At 22.9% G+C, this 15,755-nt stretch overlaps 1 long non-coding RNA gene across 1 annotated transcript; it reads right to left on the bottom strand.

The window, feature by feature from the left end:
* Nucleotides 1-702: 702 nt before the first annotated feature.
* Nucleotides 703-1,591, bottom strand: LOC114123693 (uncharacterized). The gene is made up of 3 exons (XR_007604656.1): nucleotides 1,553-1,591; nucleotides 1,330-1,477; nucleotides 703-841 (listed from the first exon to the last, which is right to left on the bottom strand). It is a non-coding gene; the product is annotated as an uncharacterized LOC114123693 (long non-coding RNA).
* Nucleotides 1,592-15,755: the final 14,164 nt, after the last annotated feature.

Raw genomic sequence — 15,755 nt, 5'->3', positions numbered from 1 at the left:
TTATTTGTCATGTAATTATAACATTTTTTGTTCACTAAAAACGTATCTCCAAGTATTATACTTGATTAGCATAATGCCAGTATTGGGTTTTTAAATTTTAAATTTTAAAAATAACGTGGCTATTTTGTGTAGGTAAATAGTGTTAAAGCATCGTCAACTTATCTGTTGAATTATAGTTTCCAGCAGTCGAAATTTACAATCATCACATTTCTATAATGTCCTTTCTTCGTTTTATAGAATACATAATATTACAACAATTTAAATTTGAAACAGCTATGTAAGAAGTTGTGACAGTTTTGTGATTATTAAGACATTTGTGTACAACTTCATATACATTTCAATTTAGTTACCACCACCATAAGTCGACATATCCGAAAATAAAAGCGTATTATAATATAATAAATGATTTCAAAAACTAGAATACATGATCATTTAAGTTCTTTGTACGTTTAGAATAAGTAAATAAGTATTCAATTAAGTACATTACATATAGATGTAATAAGTTTAAATTAATAAATATATTGTTTTTCTCAAAACAGTGTGTATATTTTGAGTTATTTCCTAAGAATGCAATCATTTTAAACTATAATAGTCATAATATACGAAGAAGTATTTTCAAACTCACAATATCAAACGTTGATACATGTATTGTACGTACACACTATATAGGGCTTTAAATGAAAAATAAACAAACTAGTTAAATATCGGAAAAGTCGTGGTTTATTTTACGGTGTCAATACATTCATAATAATATAAAATTATTGATACATTATCATTTGCATATTGTTTGGGCTATGGCATTTTTGAGTTTGAGATCAATTGACTACATGAATTAACAATTCTGAAACAAAATAAACAACAAGTCAATGATTAAAATATTATCATAATATGACAGAAAAAAATTGTATAAAATAACTGATCGCAATTATTTAGTTATTGTAATGTAATGTAATTCTACATATTTAGTGAGTATTTTTAACTAAAATGAATAAAAATATTTATAATAGAATTCTCGGTACTCGTTAGTTTTCCATGTGTTATAAAATATATTTAGTTTTTCAAATTGTTACTATGATTACCATAATTAATAGTGTATAAGTAAATTAAATAAAAAAAATATATTTCTAATTTAATACATCAGTCATAATAATAAGAAAAAATTTAAATCAAAACCTATGAATGATAATAATTAGATTTAAAAAAATGAATAATTGCAAGTGGTTTCAAAAAAAAAAAAAAAAATAATGCAAAAACAAACCGAAACTAGGTACTCGATTACGAAATAATCAGTAAGATTTGATATTGTTACATAATAAATAATATACTCACCATCAATTGGCTGGTGGCTGGGGCAGCCTTGGCGACGGTCTTGACGGCTTTGGCAGATTGGACTTGTCCAACGACAACGATGTTCATGGATACCTTTTCAGCGCCCATTTTTGATTTGTTGTTTAGTTTTTGAGAAGTTAAGAAAGAACTGCAATTAAAAAAAAGTATTAGTAAAGGCGAATATGAAAAAAAAAGAAAAAGTTTTTCACATATAGATACTTACCAAAGAATAGATTTGCACAAAAAAATGTGTTATGCCAGAATTGAGATCTCGGTGGCCTTATATACTAGCTGCTCGGTCTTCGAGAATAGAAAAAGTGGGAGTGGGACGTGGCGTGATAATAACAAATAGTAAATATTATCGAGCGATATTTTATAAGCATTATAACTTAACTATGTGTGTATACAAAATACGTAATGGTATTGTTTCCATACACTTAATACAAGATGCATCATAAATCTATAAATATTAAATGACCTATTTTATTTAAATAAAAATAAAATGATTTCAAATTTTTTCAATGTATATGGTTTGTTGATATATCTTGGTAAAGATATATTTTACGATTACCTATTTATTATTATCTATTATTATTATCATATGTTCCCGGATAGTTTAGAACGTCAAAGAAACCGAAAATTTTATTTTTGGATATACTGGTTAAATTATCTAATTCAATATTAGTGTTTGAGAATATTACTTTTAAATTAAGTTCTTAAAATACTTTATCGGTATTTTAAATTATTGTATAATATAAATATTTAATTTCCTCATTGAACGCTAAATAGGAAGTTTTACGTATACTCATATTTTCATACACAGTTTTACCTATATAACGTAATTTTAAAGTTAGTCAAAATTAGCATATATTTTATGAGGAATATTCTGAAGTAATAATAATAATAGTTATAAATAATACTTATAAATTATTAGGTACCTTTATGTGAACACATTAGTAATCAAAAAAGTAATCAATTCTTTATTTAAATATTTTTTCAGATATATTTTAACTATAAGCACGATTAAAATAATTTTTTAAATGTACATCTCTTTTAGAATTACAATAAAAATTATCTTATTTGTATTGTTACTTTTAGAAATAATGCGACCATGTTTATATTATTGATTATAATCATAGTTCGCTATTATAATAGCACCTATTATTACCATAATTTATTTAAATACCTATTTTTACTTGATAAAAATTTGTTTTATATTCAATAATTAATATTATACAAGTAATTTAATCTACGGTATTTGTATTATTTTATTTACTTCTATATATAAATAAACGGTTACATAAATCTCTTTTGCAGGACAACAACATTGAACAAGTTTCTTCTTAAATTAATAATAGTTGGTATAAATGCAAATTAACTTAGTTATGTATAGTAAAAGGAAATAAAAATAATAAAAGTATATTATTAGTAAAGTACATCAAATAATACATTATAGCGTAAATAAAGTTAAATTTAATATTATTTATAAAGGAATAACAAGTAATAGCAATTATAGTAACATTAACCAAGAAATACAAACTAGATAGTTCATGAAACGACTAAATTTAAAGCAATATAAACATTCTGTCTGAAAATATAATGTGACATAAAAAAAAAAAAAATCTGTTGGATCCAATATAAGTTTCACCGATGATGGAGCTCTGAGGAAAAATTAAGTGAAAGAATAATTGTTTTTATAAAATGGAACGTAAAATAAGTTAGCTTTTTTTGAGCAATGATTTTTGATGATATAAATTACAATAAATTCATTATTTTTTTCTTACATTGTTGTATTAAAGTATGATTAATAATCTATTACCATATTAAAGTTCTTTAATTCAATTAATTAAATATGAAAAATAAAAAGAAAGATTTTTTTGTTGAAAATGTGTTACCTTTTAACAATACTAGTTATATTATACTAATAGAAGTATAAAAATATTGTCACATCTAAATAGAATCAACTATAAATTAAAATATGAATTCTCAATTCACGAAACTGTGTAGTAAAATTCATAAGTCATAAAATAAAAACATTAGTTTTTTGTTGAAAAAAAAATATTAAATAGTATACTTTTCAATAAAATCAACAAAATATTCAAAAGGTAAGCATTTTAATGTTTTGATTTTTTAATTCATCATATTTATTATACGAACATTAAAGTATACCTTAGTATGTTGATATAAATTGGTTTCCTATAAACAAATATACAACTACTAAAACTTTAAAATCTACCAATAATAGTTTTTCATTCAATATTTAATGATATTAAAAATAAAAATAAATTGATAGTTGTATTAAATTATATCATAATATAATATTTTATGTATGTTTCTGCTTTATTTCATAATATTCTTTGGAAAATATTGTATTGTTAAATGTTATAAGTAAACTAGAATTATTTAAAGAATTGTTTAATTCTATAGAAAAACAGACTAAATATAATAGTTTATTTAAATGTTTGAGTTAAAATTTGACTGCTATAATATTTATATTTTATACTTGTATCGCATTTAAATCAATAATCAACTACAATCACCAAGTCTTAAAATATAGTTAAAAAATCTTCATCATAAATTATTGTAATATTTAAATTGAAATTTTGATTTTTCTTGAAATATTCAAATTTTCAGGTAATTATATAAATAAAAAAAAAAAACACTGTATTGTCGTATTAACTTTTAATACTTGATATTATTATACATTATACGTTTATTGTATATATATGAGTATTGCGTGTGTGATTTACCAGTAAATAATCATTAAAAAATATTAAAAAATAATATTTAAATAGAAAGTTGTTTCTTTTTTCTAGATATATGTTATCAAAACTATTTTAAATATTTTATCATACACATAACACATTTCAATTATTGTTAAACTCATCTCCTCTAAAATATTTTCCTGTATGTATAATATCAATAATAAATTAAAGGAAAATACACTTGATATTACACAAATTAGCGAAATCGATCAAATTTTAAACACTGCAATTTATTATGTCACGATATTTTTTCTTATTTTGTATTTACATTTTGTTATCAATATATTGTCGTCTTGTCAGACCATTCCACGACTTGCATATTACTTTATTATTATTGTTATTATTTAGTAGATTAACTCAATAGTTAATTTGACTTTGGATGTTTTTTTTATAGTTATTATAAAATATAATTACTATAACAGAAAATCATTATTTGTCTATTGCGCAACATATGATGTTTATAATATTTATCATGTCGGACGTTGTGGCGTGATCGTAAAGGTGCCTTGGCGTCTGTTAACGCATTGGCTGATACCAAGGTGGTGCCACTTGATTACGCTCGCTGTAAAACATCAAAACATATTATTATTTTAATAGCTTGTTTTCGACGAAAATCGAAATAATAATAAAATACGATTTAAAAGTTAATTTTTAATATCTCATAGTTCACACAACAATCATATTATTGCCACTAAAAGTTTTAATACACGAATAATTATGGGTGTATTACAATGATCTAGTACATTCAAACATAATTTTAATGTAGATTTGTCATATCTCCATAATATACACTATGTATATGCATCGTTACATTTTTTTTAGATTATTTCAATATTTTATATATTTTTCTATTATTTTGATTTATTTGATTAATATTGTATTTCTTGATTTAGAGGAATAATATATAATGAATTTATTTTTCAATTCATATAACATGATTGACTTAAGATGTCAAAAAACACACATTTACAGATATATATATTTTATTTTGAGAATAAAAAAACAAAACAAATAGGCTCTCGTCAACTTTCATAAAATAATAATTAAAATGAAAAAAGTAATTTGAAATTTATTCATTATTATTATTTTTTTTTTTTGATAAGAATTAAATTTGAGAAACAACAATACATTTTAAATGTAAATCATTTTTAGGTACTTATACAAAAATGAAACATATTTACATAAAAACTTAATGTATACATACAAATTCATGTATTACAAGTTTCTAGTCATTCGTTTGTGTTTCAATTTGTAAATGTATTTCTTTTTAAAAATACATTTTCTAATATCTTTTCGATCCAAAATATTATACTAATATTAATATAATTTTAAATTTTGTATGAAATATAAAATAATATACATAAATTTAATTATATCATTAAGGCAAAGTAAATACTTATAAAATTGAAAAATCATATACATAAATCGTACTGGAAGGAGATTCATCAGAAAATATGGATGGGAAGTCAAACATAGAATTTCTAACATTATCTTGAATAGTCCATTGCCCATTGGAAGTCATCAGGTTATGTTAGATTAATGTTAATCAATATTTCCGAGAAAAAATTTTAGCATAAAGTTTTAATCTGAAATGAGCTATATATTCTCAAGAGAACGGAGATTTACAGATTTTATTATAAGTTAATAATAATATAATAATATAAAATAATATAGAAGTTGATTCATTTTCAATATAAAATATATATCATAACACAATAGTTCATTGTAGGAATTGTTAAATTAATTTTATGTTCATTATAACAATAAAAAATAAAGCTATTGATGATCGAAGTAAGTATTATAAAATGATTGAATTGTAATTAAATAACTAAACTATAACTTAAATTTTGAAAAATTTAAAAAAAATGCATTGGTGACAAAGCCATACCGAAATATTAAATAGTATGTTCAATAAAACAAATAATTTTAGAAGTTAGATTTTTCAAGTATACGTCAACATATAATTTATTAAAGTTTAAACAGAATATATTTTTTCAATTTATTATTTACGAGTGAGTAGATTTCAAACAATTATTCAATGCGTTCAATTTACGAGTGCATGTTTTATATAGTTTAGTTATACTACAAATAGATTTATAATTTTATGAAACCTATTATTTGATTTAATTCGAAAGTAAGTAGAAAATAAACAAAAAAAGCAAATAATATAAGTAATTAATTGACAAATCAATAGCAAATGTTCATAATATAAATATCTCAATTTCTTGATATAAAACTTATATTGTCATTTAATATCTAAATGATTAAGATTCGAAATGATAACTAAGAAAAAATTTAATTTAGAAAAAGGTAAGTATAAAATGTATTACATAATTGATTAATACGATTTTATTTTTAAATCCATGTTTAAAATATGCAAATAAAGACCGCAAAATAATCGTAGTATAATCAGTACCTTTATGTATAAGATTTTAATAAAAATATTAATCTAAATTATTATAAATGATATATGAAAAAAAATAAAATAAAAATAAAATAAGTAAAATTCGAAATATAAAATCTATAAGACAATTATTAATTCTTAAAAAAATTCAAGTCACTCATAAATTCACAAATAAAATATTATATATTATACAGTTAAAAGGACATTACGATTATCGGTAATATTTTGATACTTTTGATACGTTATACATTATAATTCTAAAAACTATGATAGTAAAATAAAATCAAAATTAAAATAATTAATTTTAAAACATAACGCCAATAATTGTAGTACCTAATTGTAAACCATAAAAAACCGAATCAGAAACAAACTTTGATGAACATAATATTATATCAGTAGCATTAGTGTATACGACTCAAATGTATTACTTTAATATCCAAGACTTAAGTCTATATCCGAATAAAGGTTGAAGGTACGCGATTGATATTAACAGATATCGTCACGGATATAAATTACCTTCTTCTCATCCCTTAACGTAAACGAAAACGTCAATGACCGTAATCGTGCCGCACTGCGGACGCCGACGAGAATTGTCGTCGTTTGTTATCATTTACACGAAGTTAGTCGCGGATTTAATATATATATATATATATATAGGATTTGTTGTAAAAATACTTAAAAATATTAGGCGGGCAACAAAAATCTTATTATACAGTACTGCGGTCAAAACACTCGATGTCGATCAAAATACAAACTAAACCTACCCGTTTGCTACTAGTGACTAATGTATTCTAAAATATTATAATATCATTATTGTTTATGATACCATCGACTGTAGATCAGTACACTGTATTTTTTTTTTTTTTGTTTTCGATAGGTACGGACAATCATAATTACCTTAAGCAAAAGTTTACAATAAATGTATAATTATTTACTGTAAACTACTACGATACCTCATGTGGTATCTAATACGTCGGAACGAAGTGTGTATCATATTACATAGGGACCGATCATAAACACATATAAATATAATTATTTTGATGTTATATTGATGTGGTATAACATTTGCTCAGATATCTAATACGTGTTTTCGTCGAATTTATACCCGAAAATTGTTTATAAAAAAAAACATAAAATTACACGACTAAGCAGAAAAATTCTGAGAAACGTTTTCACGGTCCAAATTGATACCTATTTAACGAAAAATTCTATGAATTATTTAATATGTATGATAATCAGTTTGTGGATTTGCAAGAAAATTAATTACAAGTATATTAATAACTACAATAAAAAATATTTATTACAGATCCGCAGTAAAAATTACAAATGTAATGAGTAAAAATGTGGGAATACATGCATGATTGTATACAAAAGACGTTTCTTAGTGGAGATAGAACTGACTAACTATATTACTAAGTTCATTTCATGATATGTTTTTCTTTTATATATATTACAATTTAAGTAAGTCATTTAAATTTTAATATTAAGATAAGTTGATCCAATTAATAGGTTTATAGTATAATAAATAAGTATTAATTTATAATTAATATACTAATACCAACAATTTGAAAATTTCATCGTAAAAAGTACAATTTATAGTAAACCTAAAAATGTAATTTCTATAAATAATATTTTTAAATAATAACAAATGAATGAACTTCGTTATTCGTCATTTAATTATGTCCAAATTTTAATAATTTTGAAATTATTATTATTTTTTGATACACCGCTGTCGTGATAAAAAATATTTTACAACAAAATATGATCTCTGTATGATAAAATAAAAATAATATCATTATCAAATCACTCCACGCGCCACGTAGACCCCACTTTCATCTATCGGCCAGCACAGTATATAAAGACAACCGAGATCTCGATTCCGGCATAACACAACATTTTGTGCAGATCTATTCATTGGTGAGTACAAAATGAAAAAAGTTGTATTTTCCATTGATATCAAACTAATAACATTTTGTTTATATTTTTCATTTTCAGTTTTCACTTTACTCACAAAAACCAACCAACAAATCAAAAATGGGCGCTGAAAAGGTATCCATGAACATCGTTGTCGTCGGACAAGTCCAATCTGCCAAGGCCGTCAAAATTGTCGCCAAGGCCACCCCAGCCACTAACCAATTGATGGTGAGTACAAATGATTTTCTATATAAAATTAAAATACAGTTATAGTTAGGTATGATTTTTGTTAAATGAAAATTAATATTTTTTTTATAATCACAACAGGTACACTAAATATATCGATAATTTTTCAAATATATAAAATGTAGTTTTTAAGTAAAATGTAAAAATGTAAAAATTATTTACATTCATACACACTTACATAACGGTTTTTATTTTATTTTATTGATTTTATTTTTGATCGAAAATTTTAACTTTGTCAAAGTAAACTCCATTAATTGTAATGCGAATCGGAATTGTATGTATTTGTATGTTTTGTTTTGTAATGGTTGATCATATACTAACCATTCGTATTTTGAAAAAGTGAAATCAAATATAAAAGTTGACTTTGCTATTTTTTTTTTTACATAAAAGGCCAATAAAAACAAGTTTTTACGAATTTTAACCTAACAAATTTTGATAACAGTACATATTATAGGTACCTATATAGTTGTTGTTTGAAATGTACAAATAATGCATTAATTATTCTTCTCATGTAGCAATATCATAGTATTATTATCACATAGTATTTTGTGTGTTCTAAAATAATATGTTATAATTCATGATTACTTCTATTTACGGTATTGAAATGTAGATTTTAATTGATATTTGTTTTTTATTTTTTGTTTCAGAACTGTTAATTCATGTAGTCAATCAATCACACACTCAAAAATGCCATAGCCTAAACAATACAATAATATAATACAATTTATATCAGTATTGACACCACAAAATAAATCAGTCCTTTCCGATTTACATAACTGTTTGTTCTTATTTTTTTATTTTTACCTTTTCCAATTTTTATAATAATATTTTATATTTTTTATTCAGAAAAAAAGTATAATATTATAATATATTTTAAAAACGTATTATCGTTTTTTTTTATCATGTTCTAATGATCATGAATACCTACTTGGATAACAGTTACTCGTGTATAATATTATATCAGATGATTTCATATTTTTTTATTTTATTTATTTATTTTTTTTGTTGAAACTTTATTATAACTGTTATGCAAAATGGTTTCGTAATAATTAATATAATTATTTTAGATTTTACTCAGAGTATCTAACCGAAATTATGACTGTTTAGTATAAAGGAATTTTACCATAATCCTGAGTAATAATCGGACATTAATACTCCAGAGTGTTAGGTTGGACAATGTCGTGCAAAAATAATATATTGGAATAATATTATAGGAACATAATGGATAAAATATGTTGTTAGATATGGTGTTGAAAAAAAAAACATATTAGACTGATACCACTATTAAAATTATGATTATACTATTTTTTTTTTAAGGGGCTTTTTTGTTTTTTCAAACTTTGGACTTATTTTGAAGTTATTAATGACTAATTATTATTATTTTTTTTTTGTTTTACTATATGATTTTGTAATTACATATTATTCAGTTCTGAACGAATTAATATGTGAATTTAACTTAATGTACGTAACGGTTAACGAACAACATTGTAGTATTTTAACACACATACTTTACTTTTCTTTAATCATAACATAATTATATATATCTATATATATATATAGATATATATAATTTTTTACAAATAACTAATAAATATTATAATATTGAAGATATAGCATAATATAGTAACTAAAAAAAATTTTGGGATCATTGTAAATTGATTAGTTAAAAGTTATTTGGGTATACATAAAAGTGTAGTGTGTTTATTCTAACTCCTTTACAAACTAATGTTTAATGATACAATTTTTGTTTTATATACCTAGGTAAAACAATTTGACTCTGTAATATTATATTTTATTATTTTTTTTATTAAATGAAAAATTAATGTATCAATATGTATTACTATATAAAATTGATGTTAGGTACTGGAAAAGATGATATTTAGTCAATGTTAACAATGACTAGTCAATAAAGGTAATACCTGATTTAGTAAGAAATTAACTAAGTTAGTGTAAACAAATAATTATTATTGATGGCATGTCTGAATAAAACAATTCGTTGATGATAAAATTAAAAATTATATATTATTTATTATTCAGGATAATACATAATCTTATCAATTCTTTATTATTATTTATAAACAGAGTGATTCTTTTATCAAACAACACGCATTTTCTTAAAAAGTACTGATTTTTTTTTTTTCAAATTTCTAGATACATGTTTTTCTATAATTGTATGAAATTAAAATTTTTTCAATCTTATATTTAATAGTGAAAAACTATCTACTTTTGATTTTCAAATGGCAATCTACATTAATAATTGAATAAATTTATAAAACCATTTTTTTCATGAATTTTCACTTTAAAATGTTTAACTTTCGTTGATCTTTCGGCGAGGTATAGCTGCTCAAAGTCGGTTGGTTTAGAAGGTTTTTAGGTGTTATTCATCAATAGTAATTAGCACCATCAGATCTGGGATTTTTATTTGTAAAATCCAGTAGCTATAGTATTGTACCTAATGAATTCGATATCGTCGTCCCCATGGTGTAGCGGAGAGTGGTGATATAATTTGTACCTGTTACTACCTAAATAATTATAATTAATTGGACCAATATAATTACTAATTATTAATATTCATCTACTGATGAGTTATAACACGTTTACACTCAATAAAAACTTTTCAAAACTACCTAACAATGAGAAGCTATATTAACGAAAAATGAAAATTTGAATGTGATAATTCGTAAAAAAAATAGTCATATTAATTTATGAAATTGTAAGTATCTATAGGTTGTCATTTGAAAATCAAAAGTTGATAGTGGTTTACCTAATAAAATATATAAGGGTAAAAATATGGAAGAGTTCTACAATTCTAGACCAGTATTTAAATTGATGTTAAATTTTGAAAAAAAAAATTGAAAAAAGTCAATACTTTTTGAAATAATGAGTGTTGTTTGAGAAAAAAGCATCCTGTATAACAAAGATCGTGAAACTCGACTGTAAACACTAAACATCGCTATATTTACTATTTTAATGCACATAGAAAACTATGCCACTTCCATATTTTATACTTACCAATTTTATTATAGTTAGTATATAACTTATAATCAATTATCACGATAAAATAAGATTGGGTTGACTATAAAACTATAGGAATCAATGTTTTATAATTAATTCAATTATGAAGATCACGGATAAAATATTTTATTATTTTGATTATTATTTTCCAAGAAAAATTTAATGCTGAGTTCATGGCTTTTCACCATAACAATTTCAATTTCATAGACATTTTGATGCACATTAAGGTTGATTATGACTTATATAGAGCTCCGCTACAAGATTATTAGGGAAGAAACTAAAAACCAGCAAAACATTTGTAATCTTATTGAGAAATGTATTGATCTATTTAAACAAGGACAAATTAGCAGATCGTAGTATTTAAAAAAAAATACCAAAAATTTTAACCATAAGTTTTTTTGTTATTCACTCAGTTCATTTATTTTAGATTATTATATTATTCTATTAGATTGTTTATTTTAAACGTCAACAACATTGTTGAAAGGTTAAACATATTATTATTATTAAATATTTATAGAGAGTAAAATAGGTTTGAAACCGATACGGAAACGATAACTTTTAAATGAAAGGAGAGAGCCGATGTGGGTACATAGAAAATTATTATAAATTTAGAATTGAAAAAAAACATTTCCATCGAATTTTTCATATTTTTATGAATATATTGAATACAGATACATAACGTTTTAAAACATGTCAAATTTTCAATTTCCAATTAAATTTGAAACTGTATTCAATTCACTTATTACTCTATTTACTATATTTAGTAATTGTATTTAATCGTCCCATAAATAATTTTAAAATGCTCCAAAATTTCTGTATAATTAATAAACTCTAAAAATTATATACACATATTTGAGTTTTTAATTAATTTACCATGATAAAATTATAATAAATTTAATTATATTCTAAATAAATCATATTATTGGAATAAAATAAAAATTACATATTATTGTCAATAATATTTTAATTGGATGATTAAAACAGGTCTAAAACTCTAAACGTTACAAAAATATTTAAACAAAATTAAATTAAACTATGTCCCACGTTAAACTATTTTGTATCTATACTATTTACATCATTAGATATAGCGTAATTGCATAGGTAATAGATTAGGTTATGTAAGCGGAATGCACTTATTTAAAAAGCCAGGAATAATTCATGTTTATTAAATACAAAAAGATGAATTCTTACATCAGTAGTCTGATTGAATTAAAATATTTATAAATATTCGTTTTTATTTATTATTATTATTATTATTATTATTGCATATTAATAATAATAATATTAAAATTATTAATATTTATCGAAAAATAACCATAAACAATATTTATTTTTATTTACAGTATAATATTATTATCAAATAATAATTATTTATTATTATTATATACTGAACTTATGTCAGAAGTTCAGACTTTACCAATGAAATAGTTGAAAATCATTATTATGTTAAAAATGTTTAAATATATCTTAAGTTAGTTGATATGATATTGTAGTTAATCGAAACATATAAAAATTGTACCAATATGGAATAAGTATAAACCATTTTTCCCACTACTTTATCTTTGGACAAAGTCCTATTAGTTATTAATTAAGGAACGTAAAATAACACAAATAAATAAACGGATTGACGGAAAAGACTGATTTATTTTGCAATGTCAATACATAATATTATAATTATCAACAAACTATAAAACTATGTACTGTTTTGTCTATAGCATTTTTGAGTTTGAGATGCATGTGGAATTCGTGAGTTAACAGTTCTAAAACAAAACAAAAAAAAAAAAAAAAGTTTTATAAAACATACTAAATAGTATAAATGTAAATAATTTTGGTAGAACAAAAATATTATCTATAATATAGTTTCAAATAAAATCCTTGAGGTTTATTATCAAATATTAATTACAATTAAAATAAGACATTTTATGAGTTGAATTTAGTTGTAGTAAACAGTGTTCAGAAAATTAAATGAAAACTCTAATAGATCATTAAAAGTGTATTAAACTCTATATTTGTACGAAACATATGAAACAATAAATACTCGATTAATCGATCTTATGAATCATTAAATCAATGTATGTTCTCCCCGTATAAAAATACGAAAAAAAAATAACGAATAAATATTGTTATGGAACAAAATATTAACACGAATTCAAAAAAAAATAAATACCTAAAAATTAATCAAAATTGTATTCAAAATATTTTATACAATTTATTGACTCACCATCAATTGGCTGGTGGCTGGGGCGGCTTTGGCGACCGATTTGATGGCCTTGGCAGATTGGACTTGTCCGACGACAACGATGTTCATGGTTACTTTTTCAGCGCCCATTTTTGGTTTTTGGTTTTGTTTTCGTGGAACGAAGTGTAAGCTACAAACAAAGACAAAAATATATAAAATATATGAACGGTTTAAATTAATTAAAATAAATATTATAATTTAGTAGATTATACTATATACTCACTGGTGATTAAATTTGCACAAAAATTGCGTTATGCCTCAATGGAATACCAGTACTTCCTTTTATACACTTCCTACAATCGCTTAATGTGGAGCGGCGTAGTGGCGTGATTGTAACTAGTGCTCGTTGTTGGTTGTTGCAAGTTGGCCGATAGAGCGCTTAGTAGTTATTTTTGTACATATCGTACGTCATATTATATGAAATCGAGATTGTAAATATTTCGTTAACTTAAAAAAAAATGTTTATTGACCGTTGTATGAATATGATGACATATAATTATAAGTAATGCAAAAATTACAATCAATTAAATTTAACTAAATGATACCAAATATTGAATATTTTTGTGTTAGCGTACACTAAAAATACGGTCAATATGCAACATAAAAATAATTATTTTTAATTTATAATTAAGTTTTATTTATTAAATTATCCACCGACGATTAATATTAACTATTGGTACATAACACACAAAACGTAAGAAAATATAAATATATTATGGAATTTAGGTGTTATTATAAATGGTTTAGATTTTAAACCCTAAAATCTACTATAACAATATCTACGTTCCGAAAAAATGAAACAAAAAAATACGATATTAGTTTTATTTTTCTGTAGACATTTACATTTTAGGCATGTTCAACATTTGATGGTTTTGAAATGATGAGCATTAAAATTAATCTTTTTAGTTTAAAATACGTATATTTTAAGTTATTTTGTTTTAATCATAAAATATTTTTTTAAATATTTCGCACTATTGCACACATTGCAATACTATAGTACGTGTATAATGCCGTTTTCAAAATATTTGAAATTAATAAAATTGTATTCAACTGCTTAGCTAACAGATCCATTTCTGCTCAAAATAATTTTTCGTATAAAAGGTTTATCACTGAATATAAGTTTAACACACCAAATTCAGTACCTAACCTACGTAACCTATTTGACGATGAGATACACTACAATTTTACGGTATAAATTAAATTAAGTTTATTTTGCAACTATGAATATAACTTCTCCACAATTACGCATGTGTTTTTTGTAGTTATGTACACAATTATTGTTAAAAAAAAAATTGCTTTGATTTCCAATTGAATGCATTTTACATAGGTTATATAATATATATATATATATTTTTTTTAAATCGTCTAGGAATTTAATTGAAGTAACATTAACACTCATAAATTTAGATACCAACTCCTATATAATAAAATTAATTTCTATACATATTGTTTTTTAAATGTATTACCTATTCGTTTTTGAGATGTATATTGTATATGTTTTGAAATCTTTAATCTTTTTATAGTTTTTTTTTTCTGTTGTCGAAAAATATTGAAAATTTACCACTATAATAATAATAATTATTCTTAAAACATTGTTTGCTATTTTGTATTTTACTATAAAGAATGACCGTAAATACTTTAGATTATCAACAAAAGTTTATATACCTAATCATATTCTTCATATTATGACAAATTTTATAATAATAACAACTTTATGACTCAACTGAGTTGAGTAAATCTAAACTAAATAGCTTGAATATGTTATACTTAGCAACAATTTATTTTATAAACATTTAATGTTAATTCAAAACGAGTGATCATTATTGATGACGTTATTTCTAAC

Source organism: Aphis gossypii, chromosome 2 (genome assembly GCF_020184175.1).
Source record: "Aphis gossypii isolate Hap1 chromosome 2, ASM2018417v2, whole genome shotgun sequence".
NCBI lineage: Eukaryota > Metazoa > Arthropoda > Insecta > Hemiptera > Aphididae > Aphis > Aphis gossypii.
Note: the sequence above shows the minus strand (reverse complement) of the source record. Positions and strands in the feature narration are given on the sequence as shown.